Here is a 25,325-nt window from a genome sequence, read left to right as displayed (position 1 = left end):
TTAAATACCACTTTCGTCAGTTTTGCAGATTTGCCCTTGTGAGGCTGAAGTTGTGTTCTCTGCAGTGACAGAATTTTTTGCAGTAGTCTGTAATGGCGTCTGATTCTCTTTCACAGATTGTAACTGAAAAGCTTGACAAGAACAACTTCCAAGCATGGAAGTTTAGAATGACGAATTTCCTTATGGGAAAAGGATATTGGGAATTTGTTGCAGGAAATGAAGAAGAACCAGTTCTTCCTGATGTTCCCAATCAACAGCAAATGCAGGCATTCAAAGCATGGCATGAGAGAGCCAAGAAAGTTACGTACTGGCTGTCTATCAGTATTTCAGACTCTATGATTGTGCATATTCAGGATGCAAGTTCTCCCTAAACACCCTCATGGCCTATATAAAGAGGCCTTCTCCTTTGTAATTTGCAAGAGAGAGCCAAGAGTCCTTCTTTAGCCCTATTGAGCCTTCCCCATTCTCTCTCATGAGCTTATGCAAGTCATTCCCTTACTATAGCTTATGCATGCTCTACAGTGTAATAAGCCCATGCTATTGGTGTCCATATTGTGTATATTGGTTATGTCTTGAGGGTTCTCCATCTCTTGTGCCCTCTTAAGTTTTATTGATTCATCTATTTTTTGTAGCGCTCTCTCTCTCTCTCTCTCTCTCTCTCTCTCTCTCTCTCTCTCTCTGTTTTCCTCTCTTCTCCTTCACAAGCTCCTCTCCCTCTTGCATAGCATCTTAGTCCGCTCTTCCATGACTAGGTGGTGCCCTTACCTCATTCACTTTGTGGAAGAAGGGATTTTGGCATAGTATAGAGGCTACCATACCGAATTTCCTTCATCGTAAATGGTGCCCCCACTGAAGACATTCTCATCCACAATTCTCTACCTCCTTATGCGGGACGATACAACACATAGTGGTGCATCCTCTACAACAAGTGCTCCAAGTGGCTCTTCTCCAACACCTTCATCAACTCTTTTTTAAGCTGGTCAAAGTCCACAACTCCCACAATGGTCTCCCAAGGAAGCCCAAGAAAGGAAGTATGCCTATCGGATGACGGCACGTTGTCGCGATGCTGCGCATTTGAGCCGTGAACACCTCCATTTTTGTTGTGCATTTGTGTTAATTTCTGCGTGTGAATCATTGTTTGTGTGGTGCATTTTAATAAACTACATTCAATGTATGTATATATTCCCTTAAATGTATTGCATATACGATGCTTATAATAGGAAGGAAAACCTATCCTACCCTTTGTAGTCCGTCCTGTTTGTGGGAGCATCCGAGACTTGGGGCAAGCTTACAATGAGTCCTTCACAGATCCAGATTGTAATCAGGACTCCAGTGATAAGGTCCCTGATTTTGTTGAGACTATGATATACTGTCCAAACGAGGCTGTTTGTATGGTTGGTCTCTATGCGTCAAAAGAGGAATTCACAAAAGGGAGAAAAGGAGGCTAATTGAGGAAAAGAGTATTCGAATGGCAAAAGGGAGGGAAAAAGATGGATTGTCATATGCTTGAATGGGAGGAAAGGTTCCTTCTTTTTCGCTTCTGTGGCGAAAGGAGGGGGAATAATGCTTGGAATGGAAAAAGGAGGACCAGCATGGCTTCCACCAGGAAGGAAGAGGACAAGCCTGCCCACGAAGCTGGGATTTTCAGGCAGGAAGGAGCTCGACTCAGTAAAAACTGTAAGATCGACAATAGTTAAAGGATTGTCAGGGCAGTTGCTATCTGACCGAGGATTATGATATTGATCAGAGGGTGGCGAGGATTTAAAGGCAGCTGGTAGGCATCAGAGATTCACAATCAGAACACTCACACGATATTGACGGTCTATCGCAGTCAGAGGAATGGAGGTAACTCCAACTCTGAGGGAAAGGGGGCGCCAGATATGATGATTGCTAGAGAAGGAAAATGTCTGATCATCAGGCAGAAACAAGAGCTTACAGAGTTCAGACCACAATGCAGAAGCAATTCGATGACGATAAGCACGACACAGCTTCCAATATGCAGAATTGCAATTAGGAAGTTCATCATGCAGGAAAGTGTGCCCATCTTCTCTTCCTTGCTCACTGGAAAGCTTTGTGGATCAAGACACAATTGACACAGAGCTCATCGCTGAGTCGAATAGATCCAATTCCAAAACAGAGCAATTTGCGGATGAAAAAGATGCGAATCAAACTAGATGGTGATCTGCAGCAACGGATAAAGGAAGGAGTCTTTCAGTGGTAGCCGTCTCAAGTTCAACCTGCACGTAGCCGATTACATCTACTCCTGGCGTGCCTACTACAGCTACGCACATCACGGCATTTATGTTGTTGAATGGCAAGGTCATTGATTGGATTCGGAAGCCAAGGTCTGGCAATCTCTTGGTCAAAGCAAGGATCAGATTGACAATGAAGAGCAGAATTCGAATAGGTGGGGGCTCTCAGTCTGTCGGAGTCTAGGAGAGTAGTAAAAGGCTCTGTCTGTGCTCCTCTGCACCCTCAGTCGGTGTGCGCTGCTTTGATCTCTACAGGTCTTTTGACTTTCACGCCTATTTAGGTGGGTGTATCGTCCCTCTTTGTGTAGGCGTTGCGTGTGTGGTCACTTGTTTGGAAGCGAGAGATGGAGAGAAGCTCGCGATATCGAGGGGCAGAGGAGAGAAAGTGAAGGCTGTATTAGATTCAATTGCACCAGCAGTGGGTCTCTCTGTAGGCCTGGCAATTGGGCAAACTCAGATGGCTGCTGAAGCATCTGAACTTGTCTTTCTTCCAAGGAAGTGCATGCACAGTTTTAGCAAGTCTGAAGCTGAGCTATTGGATTCTACAGAGAGTTGTGTGGACATTCTTGTAACTACACCGGGAGCCAGGGATGGGCTTCTCGCATAGTCAAACGCACCCTTTGCGCAGCTGCAGTTGGTGCATTTAGTGGAATGGCGATTGAGAATTGGAGCGTGAACTCAGAGCTGCTGATCCTGATGTTTGGATGATTGAAGTGCTTCTGGCGACTGCCGACAGAGATGATGCACAAACTCAGTTTATCATCAACCACCAAGTGCTACCCTGTTTGCTTAACCTTCTTACACAAAACCATAAGAAGAGCATCAAGAAAGAAGCATGCTGAACTAAATCAAACATAACTCCAGGGAACAAGGAGCAAATTCAGGCTGTAATTGATGCGAATATAATACCTCCTTTAATATCAGTATTGGCAAATGCTGAGTTTGAGATCAAGAAAGAGGCTGCATGGGCTATATCAAATGCAACATCTGGTGGGACGCATGATCAAATCAAGTACCTTGTGAGTCAAGGCTGCATTAAACCTTTGTGTGATCTTCAGAATTGTGCAGACCCTCGTATCATAACTGTATGTTTGGAGAGACTTGAGAACATTCTTAGAGTTGGTGAAGTAGAGAAAGATCTGGGTAATACAAGTGGCATTAATCAACTATTAAGTGCTTCTTCATCTCTGAGAGGAGCCCGTATACAAAAATAGGTGTGTCTACCTATGGAGCAGGGTCAGTTTAAGCTGGCTTTAATCATCATCCTCTCAGTTTTTGCCATTATCCTGGTTACAGCATTGGGTATAGGAATCAGATTTTACTTCTAAATTCTTACTTGTATGTCAAACTGGACTACGGAACTTCAGCCTTCATTAATCCTCCTAGCTCTTATAATGGTTATGGATATGGTTCTAGATGCATTCTTTGCAAAGATCTCTTCACAAACAGGAAACTGAATATGTTCAGATTTTTCTGAACATGAGCGACTTCCAATATTTGAGATCTTCTTGTTAGTCTTTATTTCTTGCTGTACCTTGAACCCCGTGTTCTGCAGCTCTCGCACGATCTCTTTGACATTTCTGGTGAACCCGACGTGAAAGTGCTGCGTCATCAGCAAGATGGGAGACTCGCAAGAAGAGATGACAGATGATAATGTCATGAAGAACCTGTTTCAGTCATTTACCATGTATATGCAGCAGCAAGTGCATGCAAAACGAGACAGTGATGCTATGGATGCCTTGAAAGCTGTCCAACAGGAGATGAAGCAGTTTACTGGCCAGCAAGTGTCAACTTACCTGCATTTGTATGAAGAAAAGATGAAGTTTTTTGGTGTTTCTCAAGATGTTTGGAGCCGCTACTTCTTGCGGATCGTGGTGCGCGCTCTTGAAGGTCGAATTGCAGAAATTCAAGAGGCACATGCAGGTTGGGCTGAATTTAAAAAGGCATTAAAAGATGAATATTTCTTGGAGGATACAGGTCTTATGAATCGCAGAAATTTTTTAGCATGGGTTTCTATGCCTAATAAGGGACTTTCTATTACCGCTCTTCTGCGAGAGTTTGAAAGCCATTATGATCAGTTGGATGGGACTGAACAACAAGCTTTGGAGATGCAGAAAGTGGAGTTATTTTTGCAAGCTGCAGATGCTGATTTACAGGAGAAGTTGGATGATCTTTTGGAAGATCAAGCTACTGATTCAGGTTTAAAGACTGAGTGGAGACATGTCATTGATCCTGTGAATGCTCTTGTCAAGAAGCAGCGCAGGAGAGTCAGATTGCATCTAAATACAGGATCAGTTCCTGAAAAATCCTTGGAGATTTCTTCTTCTACCCCTGCTACTTCTTTGCCTAAGCCTACTCTTCCTGCTGTGAATCCACCAATACCTGCTGCTCCAGTGCCCTTATCTGTAGATGATGTTATTAAAGGCTTGGCGGATTTGACAATTGAAGCAGTCAAAGCTGAAGTTGGTAAGTTAAAGGAGCAACTTATGTCAGTACCTGCTGTAGCACCTGCTCCAGTGACTGCTTTTCCAGCTGGTCAAAGAAAAGGGGGACGATGTATTTGGTGTGATAGTACAGAGCACCAACACTGCAGAGATTGTGATGCTTTTCAGGAAGCACGTAGGAAGAATGTAGTGTTCTGGGGACAAGATGGAAAGATATGGCTGACAGAGACTGGCGCTCCTCTTGACACGAACTTTGGTAAGGGAGGTATGAAGAAGCTTGTTGATGATATGGCTGCGCGATCAGCTTATGTGAGTGTTAGAGGAGATGCTTCAGCTTTTGGAGTCCAGCTTGAGCAGAAATCTGATGGAGACTCTGCTTTATGGTCTTCTGCCTTGGAGATAGCGAGAAGAGGGAAAGTTCAAACTTCTACAATGACTTGTGTGGGCTCTAGCATCCAAGGAGAAACAGGATGGGATTCTCCTGTTGACAGGTATTCTATTTTTGCTTATATTGCTAAAGCGCAGGGTTTAGATGCCATGGTTGAGGAAAAGAGAAGAAGAGATGAGGAGGGTCCTAGCTCCTCCAAAAAGACTAGAGGGGGTGACTTTGTTTCACCACCTGTTACAGCTCCACCTATGTCAAATTCTCCAACTCAAACAGGTTCCGATCAACCAATGGGAGACAAGCAGAAGGAAAAGAAGCAACCAAGAAAAGAGCCAGGATTCAAGCTCTTGTCAGACCTTGATATGCAAACGGATATGAGTAAGATTTTTCATGAAAGAATTTTGAATAGTGAAGTCACTTTTACTGTTGGAGAGGCTCTTGGGATTGCTAGAAGAGAAATACAGGATCAGATGCAGGATCTTTTGCGGAGGAAACGGCATGCGATGGAAGGACCTGCTTTACAGGGATTGTGGCATGGAGCTCTTGGGGAAGAGCATGATGATGCAGTGATGGTTGAGAATGCTTCTGTTAATCCGCAATTGGAGAAAATAGTGCAGCCTATGCAGTATGAAGATGATGAGTCCCCTATTCTCATTCCTCGTAGCCATTTTTCACGAAGTCATTGGGCTAGAGCAACCACTGAGACAGTGGTAAGGATTGGAGAGAAACAAATTCCCTTGATCGCTTTGGTTGATCATGGTTCTGAAATTAATCTTATTGCTCGAGGTGTTTATGAGAGTGGCAAGTGGCCTATGGATGCAGAGCATGGCTGGCGCATGAGAGCCGCCAATAATACTTCTGGTGATATGTATGCTGCTTGTCCGAGTATCAGAATTTCTATTGGTAATGTTGAAGAGGATTATCATTGCTTTGTTCAGGATTCATGCTCTTATCCGATTATTCTTGGACAGCCTTTCATTACAGAAGCAAGAATGGAAACAAAAGTGATGGATGATGGATCAGCTTATGCGCGGATACGCAGTAAAGATGGTATGCGAGCTGTTCAGTTTATGACTGTTGGGGTAAATCATCCGAGAAACAGAGACTCCTTGCGTGAGGCTCCACTACCTGCGAAGGAGTTGGATTTTCATTAGGTACCGCTGTCTTGCGAGACGCCAGTGGTACGGAGCGGAGAAAAGAGGAGATCTCGCCTCCTGGCAGCCAGTCTTTCTCCAATAACTTTGTTGGGTTTACTTCAGATAGTTCAGTGAGTTATCAGAAAATTTTAGATTTGCCTAGAGCTACCAGGCAGTACATTGGTCGTAAGGAGAAAGAGTTGAAGAATGCAGGTATTTTGCAAGCAGAAGAGCATGTGGATGGATTGTATGAAGGGATGTCCTATGCAGATACATTGCTTGAGATGAGAGCAATGCTGAAAACTGATGTATGCAAGGGTACAAAGATCATACCTGTGCAAACCTTGGATATGTTTCAGGAAATTTCTGGTTTTATGCTGCAAACAGAGTTAGAGGCTGAGAAAACTCAGCAAACTGAATTTATGGCTGATCTTGATCAGCTAATAGAATTGCAGAGGGCTGAATTCATTCAGCCAACAGAGTTGAATGCAGAAAAATTTCTGCATATAGAGTTTCAGGACGCATCTATGCAGTCCATAGAGCCGAGGGCTGAATTCATTCAGCCAACAGAGTTGAATGCAGAAAAATTTCTGCATACAGAGTTTCAGGCTGCACCCATGCAGTCCATAGAGCTAAAGGCTGAAATTTTTCAGCCAACAGAGTTGAAAGATGCTGAAAATTTGCAGAAATTGCAGCAAAGAAAAGAGTGCTTGAATGATGCCAAGGTTGACACAAAATATAAAACAGTTGATAAGAAGGTTAAGCCGGTTGCAAGCCCACTTCCTTCTGATAGTGATGAACAGATTGAAAAAGTTATGAAGCAGCCTATGTTGAGGGATCCTGCAAAAATTGGACATAAGTTTTCAGGGCTGAAATCCGTCTTTGCTGTTAATGAAGTCATCATAGTTGGGCATATGGTTGGATATTATGGCAGAAAGCCTTCTCCTGCAAAGGTGGATGCCATAAACAGGATTGCAGAGTATTGCACGACTACTTCAGAGATGCGAAGATTTGTGGGAGCTTATGTATTTTACATGATTTGGATTCCTCATTTTGCTCATATTGCAGATGTTCTCTATCAGCTGTTTCGAAAGGGGCAAAAATTTCATAGGGATGATGAAGCTGATGCAGAAACAGGTCCACTAGAATCAGAAGATGGACTTGACCTGTTTGTGGAGTTGAATGATCCTGGATAGTTGGCACATCCGGAGGATGCGCAGGTTTAGAGGGGGTGGATGTCGCGATGTTGCGCATCTGAGCCGTGAACACCTCCATTTTTGTTGTGCATTTGTGTTAATTTCTGCGTGTGATTCATTGTTTGTGTGGTGCATTTTAATAAACTACATTCAATGTATGTATATATTCCCTTAAATGTATTGCATATACGATGCTTATAATAGGAAGGAAAACCTATCCTACCCTTTGTAGACCGTCCTGTTTGTGGGAGCATCCGAGACTTGGGGCAAGCTTACAATGAGTCCTTCACAGATCTAGATTGTAATCAGGACTCCAGTGATAAGGTCCCTGATTTTGTTGAGACTATGATATACTGTCCAAACGAGGCTGTTTGTATGGTTGGTCTCTATGCGTCAAAAGAGGAATTCACAAAAGGGAGAAAAGGAGGCTAATTGAGGAAAAGAGTATTCGAATGGCAAAAGGGAGGGAAAAAGATGGATTGTCATGTGCTTGAATGGGAGGAAAGGTTCCTTCTTTTTCGCTTCTGTGGCGAAAGGAGGGGGAGTAATGCTTGGAATGGAAAAAGGAGGACCAGCATGGCTTCCGCCAGGAAGGAAGAGGACAAGCCTGCCCACGAAGCTGGGATTTTCAGGCAGGAAGGAGCTCGACTCAGTAAAAACTGTAAGATCGACAATAGTTAAAGGATTGTCAGGGCAGTTGCTATCTGACCGAGGATTATGATATTGATCAGAGGGTGGCGAGGATTTAAAGGCAGCTGGTAGGCATCAAAGATTCACAATCAGAACACTCACACGATATTGACGGTCTATCGCAGTCAGAGGAATGGAGGTAACTCCAACTCTGAGGGAAAGGGGGCGCCAGATATGATGATTGCTAGAGAAGGAAAATGTCTGATCATCAGGCAGAAACAAGAGCTTACAGAGTTCAGACCACAATGCAGAAGCAATTCGATGACGATAAGCACAACACAGCTTCCAATATGCAGAATTGCAATTAGGAAGTTCATCATGCAGGAAAGTGTGCCCATCTTCTCTTCCTTGCTCACTGGAAAGCTTTGTGGATCAAGACACAATTGACACAGAGCTCATCGCTGAGTCGAATAGATCCGATTCCAAAACAGAGCAATTTGCGGATGAAAAAGATGCGAATCAAACTAGATGGTGATCTGCAGCAACGGATAAAGGAAGGAGTCTTTCAGTGGTAGCTGTCTCAAGTTCAACCTGCACGTAGCCGATTACATCTACTCCTGGCGTGCCTACTACAGCTACGCACATCACGGCATTTATGTTGTTGAAAGGCAAGGTCATTGATTGGATTCGGAAGCCAAGGTCTGGCAATCTCTTGGTCAAAGCAAGGATCAGATTGACAATGAAGAGCAGAATTCGAATAGGTGGGGGCTCTCAGTCTGTCGGAGTCTAGGAGAGTAGTAAAAGGCTCTGTCTGTGCTCCTCTGCACCCTCAGTCGGTGTGCGCTGCTTTGATCTCTACAGGTCTTTTGACTTTCACGCCTATTTAGGTGGGTGTATCGTCCCTCTTTGTGTAGGCGTTGCGTGTGTGGTCACTTGTTTGGAAGCGAGAGATGGAGAGAAGCTCGCGATATCGAGGGGCAGAGGAGAGAAAGTGAAGGCTGTATTAGATTCAATTGCACCAGCAGTGGGTCTCTCTGTAGGCCTGGCAATTGGGCAAACTCAGATGGCTGCTGAAGCATCTGAACTTGTCTTTCTTCCAAGGAAGTGCATGCACAGTTTTAGCAAGTCTGAAGCTGAGCTATTGGATTCTACAGAGAGTTGTGTGGACATTCTTGTAACTACACCGGGAGCCAGGGATGGGCTTCTCGCATAGTCAAACGCACCCTTTGCGCAGCTGCAGTTGGTGCATTTAGTGGAATGGCGATTGAGAATTGGAGCGTGAACTCAGAGCTGCTGATCCTGATGTTTGGATGATTGAAGTGCTTCTGGCGACTGCCGACAGAGATGATGCACAAACTCAGTTTATCATCAACCACCAAGTGCTACCCTGTTTGCTTAACCTTCTTACACAAAACCATAAGAAGAGCATCAAGAAAGAAGCATGCTGAACTAAATCAAACATAACTGCAGGGAACAAGGAGCAAATTCAGGCTATAATTGATGCGAATATAATACCTCCTTTAATATCAGTATTGGCAAATGCTGAGTTTGAGATCAAGAAAGAGGCTGCATGGGCTATATCAAATGCAACATCTGGTGGGACGCATGATCAAATCAAGTACCTTGTGAGTCAAGGCTGCATTAAACCTTTGTGTGATCTTCAGAATTGTGCAGACCCTCGTATCATAACTGTATGTTTGGAGAGACTTGAGAACATTCTTAGAGTTGGTGAAGTAGAGAAAGATCTGGGTAATACAAGTGGCATTAATCAACTACTAAGTGCTTCTTCATCTCTGAGAGGAGCCCGTATACAAAAATAGGTGTGTCTACCTATGGAGCAGGGTCAGTTTAAGCTGGCTTTAATCATCATCCTCTCAGTTTTTGCCATTATCCTGGTTACAGCATTGGGTATAGGAATCAGATTTTACTTCTAAATTCTTACTTGTATGTCAAACTGGACTACGGAACTTCAGCCTTCATTAATCCTCCTAGCTCTTATAATGGTTATGGATATGGTTCTAGATGCATTCTTTGCAAAGATCTCTTCACAAACAGGAAACTGAATATGTTCAGATTTTTCTGAACATGAGCGACTTCCAATATTTGAGATCTTCTTGTTAGTCTTTATTTCTTGCTGTACCTTGAACCCCGTGTTCTGCAGCTCTCGCACGATCTCTTTGACAACGTATGCGGGTAAAAGGTGTTCACCTTAGAAATTCCCTTCTCTCACAACGGAAAAAATCATGTTGCCATCAATTGCTAGGTTCTCATGATTGTGGTGAGTGTTTTGCAAACAAAGTGAAGGCCCTTTTGGGAGGTCCTCATCTCCAAATCATCAAATCCCTCTCTCTCTCTAGCCTAATCCACATCAAAGGAGGATAACTACGCATGAACTGTGCGGAGTTTTGTAGAGGTGCAAAGTATGGAGACTACCTTCAACTGTTGCTAGCTCGAAGGTTAGGTGTGGTTGAAAAGGTGGCCATCACACCTTATGAAATATATTTCACCGAGTATGAACACACTAAGGCAAGAACAATCACTAGTGAGCAAATTCTCTGTATAGCAAAGTTGGTGGGTTCCAGAAAGAAACACTCTGGGAAAAATCCTTTATAATTCAAGAAAGTGCATTCCCTCTACTCATTTAAGTAGTCTCCACTTATGAATAATAATAATGGCCCGAATTTCTACACCTTCCATGCTATACAAAACATCTGAGTTAATGTATGCATCAGTAGGAAGATTTTTTTCCAACAGCGTCTTGTCATGTACTTTGAGGCTGAAAGATTAAGGGAGATTCTTGTATCACCAGAACTTATAATGTTCCCAATGCTAGACTACAATGTATCCTTCAATGTACATGTCTTTATTTTATTATAATAGTTTCTCATGAATCACTGTGAGTTGTATGGACCAGTCCAACCTCTTGCTATGCAAACTGTGCATATTGTAGCCAGCACAAAGCTTAGATTCCAAGGCATTATTAGAAGCATACTGGGGCCTAGACGTCTTGCTAAAATCAATGCATCTATGAACCCATTCATCCTTCCCCTCATAAAATACAACTTAAGTTTAGACGTATTCATCTTTGTACTCTACTAAGGTAACATGGCATTTCCAAGCTTCTTTGGACGCAAGGGAAAAAATGTAGTGGATTTTTTGGAAAACCTTGAGATGGCCTTCCTTATCTCTGGGAGGGATGATAAAGCATTAAAGTTGAGGGCTTTTCCTTTGGTGCTCAAGGAAGAAGCTAGAATGTGGTTGCAAACTCTAAATCCGGCCCAAAGAGCTGAATGGGAGGGATTGAAGGCAGCTTTCTTGCAGAGATTTCAAAAAACTAACTCAGCTGAAGAGTTATGACAATGGCTTTTGGCCTTCCATCAAAGTGATCCTTATGGTTATGCAACTTATGAGGAAGGGTTTTTGAAGCTTTGGGGGCACTGGTCAAACTCACTAAATCCTGGTGAGAGAGCTCCAAAATACCTTCAAAAGGATCGATTTATTTCAGGTTTGTACCCCTTGCTCCGGGAGAAGGTAAAGGTGAAATTTCCAAACACTTTTGAATATGCTTTGTGAATCACTAAGGAAAAAAATCAAAAGATTCTCTGCCAAGCCCAAGCTAGCCAAGCAATTTTGGGAAACAACATCACAACTATGGAGGCCTCTCAAGTTCCCCCAAATGTATCTAATGCACCAAGATGATCCAGCAAATAAACAATCTTACTAATCAACTAGAGGGTTTGAGAGTGAATCTTGTGCAAGGTGCAAGAAGACCTATCGAGGGGAATGGTGGGAATCGACCACAAATGCGGTGACAAGCAAGGGAGATGTTGTGTTACAACTGTGGAGAAAATGGACATGGCATGTACAATTGTCCTCACCCTAGAAGATATGATCACCCTGCCAGAGGTCCTCGACAACAAGTAAGCCCTCCTCATGTTAGGACTCAAGAGCAAGAGCAGTCACGACCTGCAATTTTACAACCATCTTATGTTCAAGCTGAAACCCCTGCTGTTCAACCAAATGTTAATGTCATAAAAATAGAGGAGGTGGTCAGGGATAGAAGGCTCCAAGAAAAAATAGCGAGATGTAAGATGAAGGTAGATGTAGTAGAGACCATGCCTATCAAGCGGGTACGTTTCCAAACTGAGGCAAGCAAGGAAGAAATCAATGAGGTAAGTCCATCACAGGCACCTAGAGATGAAGGGAAGAAGAGAAAGACTCGAACTAGGTCTAAAATTGATATCTTCGACTTCCCTTTGGGTTTTCAGACACAACCTTATGATCTGATAGCAGATGTGAGCTCTCAAGGACCAAAAATTACTTGGCCACAACTACTTCATGCCTCTCCAAAGCTATGACGACAATGGTCAAAAATGGTAAGCACAAGGGCAAGGCAAGGTAAAATGGTTAGTGCAATCAAGGCATATGGCCTCAAAGATATAGTGCATTTAGTGGAGGCTCAAATCAAAGGTCAAGATTCGAAAAACATACATCGATAGTGGAGCAGAGGTTTGTGTCATGACAGAAAAGCTTATGCATCAATTATGCTTAGAAGTAATGGAATCCTCAACCTTTAAGGCAAAGATGGCCAACAATGATGCGGTCGCATGTGTGGGTGTAGTGAAAGCTTTGAGAGCTTTTGTTTTTGGAATCACTGCAGCAATGGATGTTTATGTGATGCCAGTAAAGGAAGAAGGATATCCCCTCATATTAGGGAGACCTTGGCTTATGGGCATCGAAGTTAGGCAAGTTTGGGCAACAGGGGGTCTGGAGTTGAGGCCACGTAAGGTGGGTGACCACGGTCAAAAGGTGGTTTACAGCTTGAAGAGTGGACGTCAAGAGAATCTTGAACTAGAAACATTTGTCGATGAGTGGAGCTCAAGTGGATGTTCCTCATCGGTAGAAGAGGAAGAGAATTCAAGTGGAGAGATTGATAGCACTCTCGAAGTTATGGGCGTCACCTTAAAGGAACCTACCTCATCAGAAGACAACCCAAGAATCCAAGGAGAAGATGTGTGGGATGCTAGCCTAGAAAATATGATATCCAAGGATATAAAGGATGAAGAAAGGGAGGGTTATGTGAATGTTCTCAAGAAGCATGCATCATTGTTTATTTTTGATTATACTCACATTACAGGTGTCATTGCAGTGAAGCATCACATCCAACTCAAAGAAGGAAGCAAACCTGTAGTACAAAGATTGAGAAGACTAGGAATTGTGCAACAGGATGCACTATTGATGGAGGTGAAGAGACTCTTAAATGCAAGATTCATATACCCAGTGGGAGATTCAGAATGGGTCTCCCCAGTAGTAGTGAGGCCAAAGAAAAATGGTATGTGGCGAGTATGCATAGATTACAAGCCACTAAATGCTGCAACAAAGAGGGACCACTTTCCTCTCCCATTTCAGGATGAAATCTTGAATGAAGTAGTGGGACATGAGCGGTATACAGTGTGTGATGGCTACTCCGGTTACTTCCAAATCAAAAGAATACCACTTTCGTCACACCATGGGGATGTTTTTCCTTTCGGATCATGCCCTTTGGTCTCACAAATGCCCCAGCAACCTTTCAACGATTCATGAATATGGTCTTCTAACCTTACTTTGGTAAGTCCATAAGGGTTTTCATAGATGACTTTTGTATTTACAGTTCAAGGAACATACATCTACGCAAGGTTGATGAAGGATTTACTCGCTTAGCTAGGTTGGGTGGACAACTAAATAAGGATAAATGTCACATTGGGGAAAGCAAGGTTACACTACTAGGGCATGTAGTGTCAATTGAAGGAATTGAGGTAGATCCAAAAAAGATAGAAACATTGCTAGCTCTACCTTCCCCAGCCTCCATCAAACAATTAGTCTCCTTCTTACAAAAGCTAAGATATTTGGGTAGATTTATACACTTACTCTCTCAGGCCATATATCCCCTACAGCAAACTGACACGCCAAGAAACACTTGTATGGAGTGAACAAAGTGAAGGACATTTTAAGGAGATAAAGAAAATGTTGGTGTCACTTCCTATAATCCTCCAGTCTTGTTGGGAAGAAACATTCTTTGTGAACCCTAGCATGGGAGAAGAGGCCATTGGTGCTGCTCTCCTACAAAAAGATCCAAAAATATCCTTCATGAGGCCTGTGTATTTTGCCAGCCATCTCATGAAAGCCTTAGAGAAGGCTTACACCTCCATGGAACAACTAGTGTTGGCTCTCATGTTTGCAGTAACCAAATTTTGGCCATATTTGCTTCCAAAGAGGTTTGTGATCATCACTGTGGAGGATATGTTTCCCTATGCACTACAACATATGGAAATCTCTAACAAAATAGCAAAGTGGGTGGTTCGACTTCAAGATTTTGATTATACACTGCAGGTTGAAAAAAAAAACTCGAGCATGCTTGACTGATATTTTGACAAACAGGTGCTATGAGAAAAATCTCAAGGTGAAAAGAAAGGACCTTCCACCACTCCCATCCATAAAGACTCTTGTAGATGCTTATAGCCTCTACTTTGATGGTGCATATAAGAGAACTAAGGATAAGACAGCCGCAGGCATTGTTGTTTACTCTCCTTTAGGAGAGAAAATCTATGGTGAAGGAATCATCTTGGAAGGTGTCCACTCTAACAATGAGGCAGAATATCAAGCTTTAATTCATGGTCTTTGTTGGTGTCTTAGTAATTCAATCGAGAGGTTGAATGCTTTTGAAGACTCCATGTTATTGGTAAGGCAGATGCAAGGTACATGGGCATGCAAAAATACAAACCTCTCTAGTAAAATGAGAGAGGCCAAATCTCTTATGAGAAGATTTAGGGAGGCACAAGTACATAATGTGCCAAGAGACCAGAACAAGGATGCCGACCATCTAGCATCATCAAAGTTGAATGAGTCAGCGGTGGGAGCAGTGGCTATCAAACCCCCCACTTCAGCAAGGCAAGGAAGACTTAGAAGATATTTTACACCTCTTAGAGCAAGGAGAAGCTTCCAAACACCTGACTAAGGGAGAAAGATAGTGGCTAGCTCAGAAGGCTACAAGATATCGCATGGTAAATGATAGTTTGTATTGTCTTGGTAAGGAATGGTGTGCTTAGGAAAGTGCCTTCAAAGTGGGAAATTGAAGAAATCTTAAAATCTTGCTATGATGATGTGTGTGGAGGCCACTTTGCACATGACATCACAAGTAGAAAGGTTCTACAAGCCGGCTTTACTTGGCCCAGTCTACACCGAGATGTCAAATATTGGTGTCAAACATGTGAAGAATGTCAAAAATCAAGACTACGACGGCTCATAGTAGAACCCCAAAATCCAATCAAGGTCTATGAACCCTTTGAGAAGTGGGGAATTGATGCCAGAGGGCCTCTACCACTCACTCCATCAGGAAAAGAGTATATATTCATGGGGGTAGATTACATGACTAGATGGACCGAGGCTATGCCAACTAGAAGAATCACTGCTAAGGAAGTGAGTAAATTCATATTTGACCATATTTGTTGTAGGTTTGGTACCACTCTTGAAATACTATCAAATAGAGGACCAGGGTTTAGAGCTAATGTGGTGGGTGAACTCATGTAAAAGCTAAATATTCAACGACAATACTCTACCCCTTACTACCCTCAATGCAATGGATTGGTGGAGAAGATAAATTGAATGATTTGTAAAATCATCAGCAAACAAGTACATTCAAGGCCTCGAGATTGGGACAAGCACCTTAGTGGAGCTATATGGGCTTACAGAACCTTCTTCAAAACCATGTTAGGGTTCACACCTTTTCATCTAATTTATGGAAAAGAGGCCCTTTTTCCTATTGAGGTGAAATTAGCTAGCCTTCAAGTATTAGGTAGCACAGTAGGCTCTCAAAAGGAGAAGTTACATCAAAGATTACTAGACCTAGAGAGGCTACAATTGGATCGTGAAGAATCCATCAACCACTACTCCCAGGAAGTTGAGAAGCGTAGAGAAAAGTTCAACAACAAGCTAACAGATAAAAACATCAAGGAGGGATCTTTAGTGCTTCGATATGACAATCGCTTTGACAAAAGAAAGGATGGCAAGTTTCTCTACCGATGGGAGGGACCGTTTTGGGTCACAAAAAAATTCAACAATGGCTCCTACAAACTTCAAGACATTTAGGGAAAAGTGCACAAGACTAGGGTAAATGGATGGCACTTAAAACCCTATCACATCAGGGTGGGGTCAGCTCAAGATACCAAAGAGTGTCTAGAGGCATAAATACCTGTAGCCAGGTTGGAGGGGGAGGGGGGGCTATATGATCCGAGAAAATCACAAAAAAATATTTGTCTAAAACTTTGTTGATTTTTTGTACCTTTGGAAGTTTGAAATAAAGAAGAGGGTGGGAACAACCTCTTGGGAAATCTAAGAAATCACTAGATGGAAATATTTCATGGACCGGTTTACCAAGGGGGGTGAAGAGTAAAGATCAATGGAGGAAGGTGAAGGAAAAATATGTAATGTGAAAAGAAAAGACATGAAATGGATTTGGAGACATCCAAAGGGCATGTGCGGCTCATAATGTCATGGCTTTGGAGCCTTACGACAATTCAAACAAATGGGACCCTTCTTGGAAGCATTAGTGGAAGAAAAATTAGGCACATGATTTTGTAAGATTTTTTAAAAATATTTTCACTCCAATCCAAAAAAACTTTTCAACATGAAAGTTGTAGCGCATGAGATGAAGTTTTGGCTGGTATTTTTTTATACTTTTTTGGAGCTACGAGTTGGGAGATATAGCTAAAATGGTGGACGCCAACATTTTCCAACTATAGTGGAGACCACCTCCTAATTTTATACACACCCATACTTAACACTTCCATAAAACATCATTCATTAGACTCCCAAACCTTTCCCCTCTCTTCTCCTCTCTCTCAAGCTAATAAACCATTAGAATTCCCCTCCTAAATCACCCTCAAATCATCCTTAATTGTAGTAGTAATGTATGAATTCTCACTATTCTCTCTCCATTATTGCTAGATATGATCTTTTTTATGAAGATTCTCTATCTTTTTTTATAGGAGAGCTCTTGGACTCAAGCTATGGGGGGGAGAATGGAGACAACTCACCTATGATGGAACTTGATTAAGTACAAAATTGGTTAACAAAACATCTAGATGGAGCTTCCACATTAGTGGAACCGCCTTAATGCAGCTTTAACTCCTATTCTATCTTAACCTCCTCCCTAAACACCCTCAAGGCCTATATAAAGAGGCATTCTCCTTTGTAATTTGCAAGAGAGAGCCAAGAGGCCTTCTTCAGTCCTATTGAGCCTTCCCCATTCTCTCTCATGAGCTTATGCAGTTCATTTCCTTACTATAGCTTATGCATGCTCTATAGTGTAATAAGCCCATGCTATTGGTGTCCATATTGTGTATATTGGTTATATCTTGAGGGTTCTCCATCTCTTGTGCCCTCTTAAGTTTTATTGATTCATCTATTTTTTGTAGTTCTCTCTCTCTCTCTCTCTCTCTCTCTCTCTCTCTCTCTCTCTCTCTCAGTTTTCCTCTCTTCTCCTTCACAAGCTCCTCTCCCTCTGGCATAGCGTCCTAGTCCACTCTTCGATGACTAGGTGGTGCCCTTACCTCATTCACTTTGTGGCAGAAGGGAGTTTGGTATAGTATATAGGCTGCCATACCAAATTTCCTTCGTCACTTTCCTTTCTTCTTTCCTTCAATCTTCTTTGTTTATGGCACATCTTCCATCTCTTGATCTGGGGTTATATTTTCAGCAAGCTTTGGTTGTTCAGGCGTTCTTCTAGTTACCCATTTCGGAGGGCCAAAAGAGGAAGGCCTTGGTTCATCTTCTCTTTCTTCAATCAAGACTTCTTTATTATTGACGTCAGCCAAATGTTCAAAGGCAGAAAAACAATCTACTGGTTCTTTCCAATGAGTTATTCCTCAAATGCACTGACTCGTGTTAGTCAAATCATCTTTGGCTACTTTGCCACTTTCCATTTGATCTAATGCTTACATCCATACTTTAGATTTCACATTAGCTTTACATGCTTTCAAATTTGATTTAGTTGGCTCAATTTGCAACCCATAGGTAGCTGCCTCAATTGCTACATAGGCATTCTTTACAACTAAATATTCTAATCTTTTCTTCATTCCACCATTGCCAAAATTTGGCTCCTGGTGGAATACCAATTTCAACTGCATGAATTTTTCTGTATTTTCAAAAGACGAGCTTTTGTGCTTTAGCCTCATGGAAAGCAGAATACTCACTCTTGTCATGTTGTTGGCTATCACACCAAATACATTGCCTTTTATAGCCTTCTCTCATGGGTCTTTGATTTGATGATCGCCCTCATTCTTCAACTTTAACATCCACCTTCTTCACCTTGGAACTAATTTCTGTAAGATTTAGATGAATGTCATGCATGCTTTTAATGAGTTCATCCATGACATCATTTTTAGAAGGAATAGAAGAAGAAAGAGTTGGTTGATTAGTCAAAAGAATAGGGGATTTTGAAGGTGGAACAAGCTCCATAATGAATTTGTTGAAGTTGAAGTAGAGCATAATCTTAGTCTCATCCGCTCTCTTCGAGCAATCATGTTAACTACATCAGTAATATCTATCCATGCAGTCTTGACTCCTAATTCAGAGGTAGCATTTTTAGGCAATCAGCAAGCTTCTCTTCTAGAATGGGATCTGCATCCTTAAGGAGAAATTCAATCTTCTGACCTTCCATACGTTGTTGGTCTTCAGCATCAAGTTGTCCAAATTTACTTTCAAACTCATGGTATAAAGCTGTTGCAGCTAAACCTTTGTTGGGTTTCTCAACCCAATCAGTGAAACTTTTCTTCATCATTAGGCCAGAGTCTTCTAAGAAGAATTCTTCGCATAGGGATTTTTTGAATGCAGCCTAATCTGCATCTCGTTGAAAAAGACCATGGATTTTTTCTTGAAGACCATGCTTGGCTAGTCTGGCAAAATAGCGACTCCATACATGTTACGATACACCAAAGAAGAGCATTTTCTCAACATACAAGTGAATGAAAACAATGACATTTTGACCATTAAATTGTTTTGATTCCAGCCCAACTTCCTCTAGGGCCTTGATAGCTATGGAATCAATCTTCTCTTTGTCTTACCTTTGTTTTTTTTGTTGTAACATTTGGATTTGTTTTTGCTGAGCCTACTGCAGTATGCGCATGCGCACCAACTATTGTAGAGTATCTCCTGAACAATCCCCCATCTTGGAGTTCTCTTAAGCCGACCTTCACATGGGGTTCACCAATGTCGCAGCATGTAGAGTTGAAGGTTACCATAGGGGTTTGGCAAGAAAACTAGACAAGATAGATAGAGATGTGTCTTCAAGAGATAAGTAGATTACAATGAATGTTTAAAGTTTCGAGAGATACTTCACGGTCAATCACAGACGTTTGAGAGAGAAGAATGTATGGGGGTTCAAGAGCTTAGACTCCAAAGATGGTAGAGATAAGAGAAGGGTTGAAGGTTTCAAGCCAAGTTCTTGAAGATGTTAATAGAGCTTCCAAGTGCATGTTCTTAGCAAAGATCACAAGAGTATTATCTCATAAGTTCTAACCCAAATCAAGCTTTTTTTCTTGACTGTAAGAGAAATCACAAATTATAAAATCAAGTACAATATGTCGTCATGTATCATAAACAACTCTACATCCCATTATTCATACATGATGCCATAGCATGAATCAACTTTGCATGATTACATTCAATGTAGACTGTTAGAGACAAAAGCTTATGAGTCAATACAAGGCTTGTAGGGTAAAGATACTTGCTTCAAGAGATCTTCAAATTGAGTTCCTGATAAGGATAAGTTACCAAATCCAAGAAATAAAAGAAAAAGCTCCTCTTAATTCAACTCAAAGCATCTATGAATTATCTAGAAACATTGCCCTGCCATAGGGGCACATAATACTTGCATATTTTGACAAGATGTCTTCTATAGAGTAAGAAATGAATTAAAAGGACACTATTGTAGCTAATTCTCTGAATATGGCTGAAGACATCAGCCCCAAATCAATCCAAATATCTTCTAGAATTCACCTCTAATGATAGCATAAACTTCCCCCTAACACGGTGTCGGTGCGTTTGGTGTCGAATGTCTACCACGGGGGTAAGAGACAGCAGGGTGAAGGGAGATTCAAGGAGAGGAGTAAACAGAAGAGAAGGGGTTTGAAGAAATAGAAGACATAGAAGAATACTCATAGAAAGAAATAGAAAATGTAGAAGAATACTAACACAGATGAAGCTTGTTTGTTTATTTCTGCATTATGAGAAGATAAAACTCTAATAGACAAAAACGTGTATAAAATAATACCTTCCTCTGTGCTGCTCAAATCGCCAATCTGATGCTTCCATTGTCTCCAAAAGGGGGTAAAATTTCAGGACACCTACCCAAAATTCAGTCAAATCACTCCTTCATCTCCCACTTTGGAGTGATGTGCACTGTCTGAAAACATCGATTGCATGTCGCGCAATTTTTTCAATCTCTCTTTTTGCATAAAATCCTCTCAAATAAGCTGAAAGCTACATGCTTTCTCTCACATATTATCCTAATCTAGAAGTTGCCTACAATTTTATAGATTTTTATAGGAGATAAAATCTAAAATATCAAAAATTGGCTAAAACTTATCCAAAAATCTAATATTTTTGAACCATGGACACTAATACTAATGCCTAAAATGGCATTGGCTCTCTAAATCAATAAGATAGCCACATTTTAGATTATTTTACACGGTGTGCGTGTAGCGGCATGACATTGCCATGCAAGAAAGCATCAAGGTAGGGTTACTACTAAAGGCCAAGAAGAGACGGAAGTAAGCCCATGAGAAAATCAAGCGCCTGAAGATTGTCTAAAACTTATATTGAGCTTTAAGATTCTAAGAATATCCCTATAAAGAAAAATCCCATTGTACTTTGCACTATAATACAAATATATTTTTCTTGCAATCTATCTCTCAAGCATATTGTCTATTTTTTAGCATTCATTTGATAAGATTGAATTATTTTACAAACCAACATTATGTGATATCGATTTGAATATTTTTAGAGTACAACAAATGTAAAAAATATAATTAAAAAGTATTGATAAAAACTTTACGATTTGATAGGCCGGAGTGCTTATTTTTAGCTCTAAAAGCCAAGAAATGCCATTAGAAAGGTGATCTAGGTAGTGCAAGAACCCTTGGACACTATATTGTATGAATGACAAAAAAATTTAACTAATAAATTAATCCAATAGTACCACCTATTGTTAAATAGCATAATACATTTTCATGAATTTCCACTATATTAATGTCTAAACAAATATGGCAATAACACCTATATAAACTATTGAAAAGATCATAGCAAAGAACTCAAGACTTGACAAAAGTAGTGAGCTAGAAGTATTGCAAGAAACAAGGATGAGAAGGGAAATGGAATGGATAGAGTTTCTAGCATGTATGCCCATAACAGTTAAAACTAAACTTAAGCTGCAAAGATGTCAAAAAGTAGCATGATTTTTTCGTTTATTTTTATTATCATATATTAATGATGGTTTGTTCTTATGTCAAATTTGACCCTAAAGATTTGGCAATCACTATGTAGCACCAAGATTATCATTACTTGAGGAAGACGATGCAATAAGGATACACAATTGAATGTCAAATTGATTTACATAACTGCAAATGGCAAGCCATTTGGGCATGTCCATTTGGTGATGATAGTTGTTTAAGACTGGTTTCCTTTATAACCAAAAGTTCTCCAAAAGTATGAAAACTTGGAGGACTTTATGTCATCCATTCCAGTGTGGTTGAATCTTACTCACCAGCCCCAGGACTCAAAGAATACTTATCTTCCATAGAGTTTCAAGAACAACTATAAAAAGACGAAAGATCCCCAATACAAAGACATAAAAGTCAAAACTACTTAAAGCATTCCATTTTGTGTAAACATATAGATAATCAAGAATGTGATGGGGCATACCCGAAATCCCTAAAAAATGCATTGGAAAAAAAGTCATATTTACACATTTATTCTATTTATTGTGTGCAGTTCTTTGCATTTTACATTCCATTTTGTAGCCTTTTCAAACCCGCTCCATAAAAGAAAAGTCTCCCCTCTTGTGTTGGCTAAAGGAACAAAATTTACTTTGGATTCTCACAAATGCATGAAAGTCTCGAAAGTCTCTTTCCAATATGAAGGTTCCTTTGGCAAAAGAGTGGTAATAATTCTATCTAATTTCTCTATACTTTGCTTGGAAAATGAGTAGAGAATCATAACAAGTTTTTAAAAAACTATATACATAATGTGCGCCTCTGTAAGATGCTTTGCATCAAATAAGTAATATATGTTGACTCTTGAGTTAGGAAATATCTTTAAAATTTATTCTCATTCCATGTATTGCGCATTTTTAACCACAAAATTTCTCTATTGTTGATTCAACCTTCTTGAGTGATTGAATTAGGAGATGCCTTTGAGATTATAGTAATTTCATGTGGTTTAGGAACTTCCAAGTTATACTTAGGGTAAGCACAAGGAAGCTCTTTTTATTTCATTATTTATGTAAAAATTGTAATGCAAAATGGATCATTTGGTCTTTAAGAGGCTCTTGTCACTCCATTCACTATGTGTACAAAAGAGCCAAGAATAAAGGCTAACTATCTAATTCCTTTATAATAACTTGAAAGTAGTCGAGTCTCTTTGAAGACTAGTTTACAGTTGAAAATATGGCAATGACAGCATTATGAGGTTTAATCATTTATAAAATATTACTTTATTTGGAAAATTTATTACCTTTCCATTCAAAATCCTAAAAACAATGGGCCCTTTCTATCTAATTTATATTAGGTCTTGTCGTATTTTTCGATTTGGATAAAAGGTCACAAGATGAGTGGTCAAATGGTTTGGTTTGCTAAAAAAAGGATTCTATTTGGATCCGTTGGTAAAGTTTTTAAACCTAATTGATAGGTTACATGGCTTGCTTGTTATTGAGCTAGCTAGATTGGCATAATATGAAATCTTCTTAATTTAGGTAAGTGAATAATCCCATGAACCAATAATATCAATAGCGTAAGAGCTTAACATGTCGACAAGCCATTATGATGTCTTTTAGTCATCCTGTAAATACATGGTATATAGAAAATATGCTTTTTATGATCATCCTAAGGTGAATTGCCTTTTTTTTGCATCGTTATTTAGTTGATAAAAGTGCAGGGCATGATTTGCCATTGAAATAAAAAATAGAAAATGCATTTTTAAAAATTTGCAAGTAATCGTCAGTAGTTAAGCAAAGTTTTTTCTTTTTTTCCTTCGTGGTACACAATAAGGCAATTGGTTTGCTTCTGTTCCATTAGATGCATATAATCCAAGCATACATTTTTGCCAAATAAAACAAACCACCATAGATATCAGGAGGTAATAAAAGTAATTCATCAAATAAATAACATGAGCATTTCTCAAGAACATCCCTATCATTTGCTTGATCCAAGTCCATGGCCTTTATTGGGTTGAATAGGAGCTTTAGGTTCATTTATAGGAGGTGGAATATTTTCGAGTCCTAGTTCAAGATCATTCATGCATACTGTGCTTATATGGTGATGCGATGTTGTACGTGAATTTACCTATGAGGGAGATTATACCAAAGTGGTATAATTAAGACTTCGTTATGGCTATCTTTTGTTTATTGCTTCAAATGTTATGTTTTTAAAAACTTTTTTAGGGCCATTTTTCATTCCTTCTTAGCACCCACTGTAGAAATGGGGGCCATTTGGCCTCCTAAAGGGATTGAGATCTTGGAACCTTGAAGAATTTCTTTTCTAAACACTATTATTTTATTTTTCTTTGGAGTTGCCGTAACTTGGGCCCATCATGCTTTACTTGTGGGCTTAAAGTAAGAAGTGACTTACACTTTAGTAGTTATTCTTTAGTTGGCTTTGGTTTTTAGTCGATTCTAAGGAATGGAATATTTTGAAGCACTTTTTACCATTTTCGATGGCATTTATGGTTTTACCTTTTTTTGAGGTACTACGCTTTATGGATTTTATGTTATTTTTGGGATCATTTTTTTAATAATATGAAATATTCATCAATATATGGGTTATTTTAGCCCCTCACATCACTTTGGTTTTGAAGTAGATATATGGTATTGGCATTTTTGTGGACGTGGTTTGGTTTTTTTTTTCTATTTATTCGTGGGGAAGTTTCTAAAAAGGCATGGCCCTAGCCTTGCCACTTCTAAATGAAATAAAAATAGCCACTAAACCTGCTTAACAAAACAAAAATGCTTCACTTTTCAAGGCAAACTATCACAATATTTGCTAAAAAAGGAAGGGTTTCCTCAATTAAAAAGGGGGTAACCCTTATGGGCTATTTTTTTGTATGATTAATTGATAGAGAACTAAATACGTGCAAAAATCCTTTGCGACAAGTAACAATAAGATTCTTAAAGAAATCAAGATCCAATGCCATGTGACTTCATGGTGGACATAATCTACTAGAATATATTCCATCCCTATATGAATATGCCAAAATAAAAGAATATCAAATAAGATCAAACTAGAAATATTGGTTACTATAAAAAATGGGGGCTAGACAAGTTGTAGTGCCTTTCTAAACAAGTCAATGGTTCAAGGGTGCTCTATGAACCTCCATCATTTATTTGTTGCATTTATGTCTCTATGTATTTTCACTTATTTGCATGCATTTGAGTGAGGGTAGTTTATAATTGGTTTTTATATTATCAAGGGAAAGCATGGCCTTTTTAGATAATATGGCTTCATAATAAGACTTCTCTTTGCTCCATCAAGGGCAAGGGGAGGACTTGAAGAGATCCTACCTTGCTCATATAACCCAAATCAACAATCGATAGAAAATAGGGATCATTCTCATCCATAGTTGATTTCTATAAAATATATCTTTGCATAATAATTTTTTTGTTCCTTTATTGTGACTATTATTACTTTAATAGATTGATTTTTAAAATTTTTCTTTTATTTTATAGCAAGCAAATGTCAACTAATAAAGTACTTATTTTCTATGGAAAAAACTATGCTACGTTGACCAGGAAAGCTAGCTATTTCTGCACCCACTGGAAAGCAAAAACAACTTACTATTTTGCCTCATTCTGAAAGGCAAGAATGCTCTTGAATATCTACCAGTGCTTTCAACTAAATTTCCATTTTTAATCTAACAAAGCATATACCGTTTGTTCATATAACGGTGCATAATGTTTTATCATCTCATTTAGAAATGATTGCACAACTATTTTTATATTTGAGTGTAAGACAGACAATAACAAAACATATTATTCC

The 25,325-nt window shown here is 40.0% G+C and overlaps 1 pseudogene; it reads left to right on the top strand.

The window, feature by feature from the left end:
* The first annotated feature begins 1,592 nt into the window (after positions 1-1,592).
* Positions 1,593-9,863, top strand: LOC148028032 (importin subunit alpha-4 pseudogene; annotated as a pseudogene).
* The last annotated feature ends 15,462 nt before the right edge of the window (positions 9,864-25,325 follow it).

The sequence above is a fragment of the Lygodium microphyllum genome, chromosome 12 (assembly GCF_053477565.2).
Source record: "Lygodium microphyllum isolate KBCC chromosome 12, Lygodium_microphyllum_v1.1.10, whole genome shotgun sequence".
Taxonomy (NCBI): Eukaryota; Viridiplantae; Streptophyta; class Polypodiopsida; order Schizaeales; family Lygodiaceae; genus Lygodium; species Lygodium microphyllum.
The sequence above is the reverse complement of the archived record's forward strand: the minus strand, read 5'-3'. Positions and strand labels throughout refer to the sequence as shown.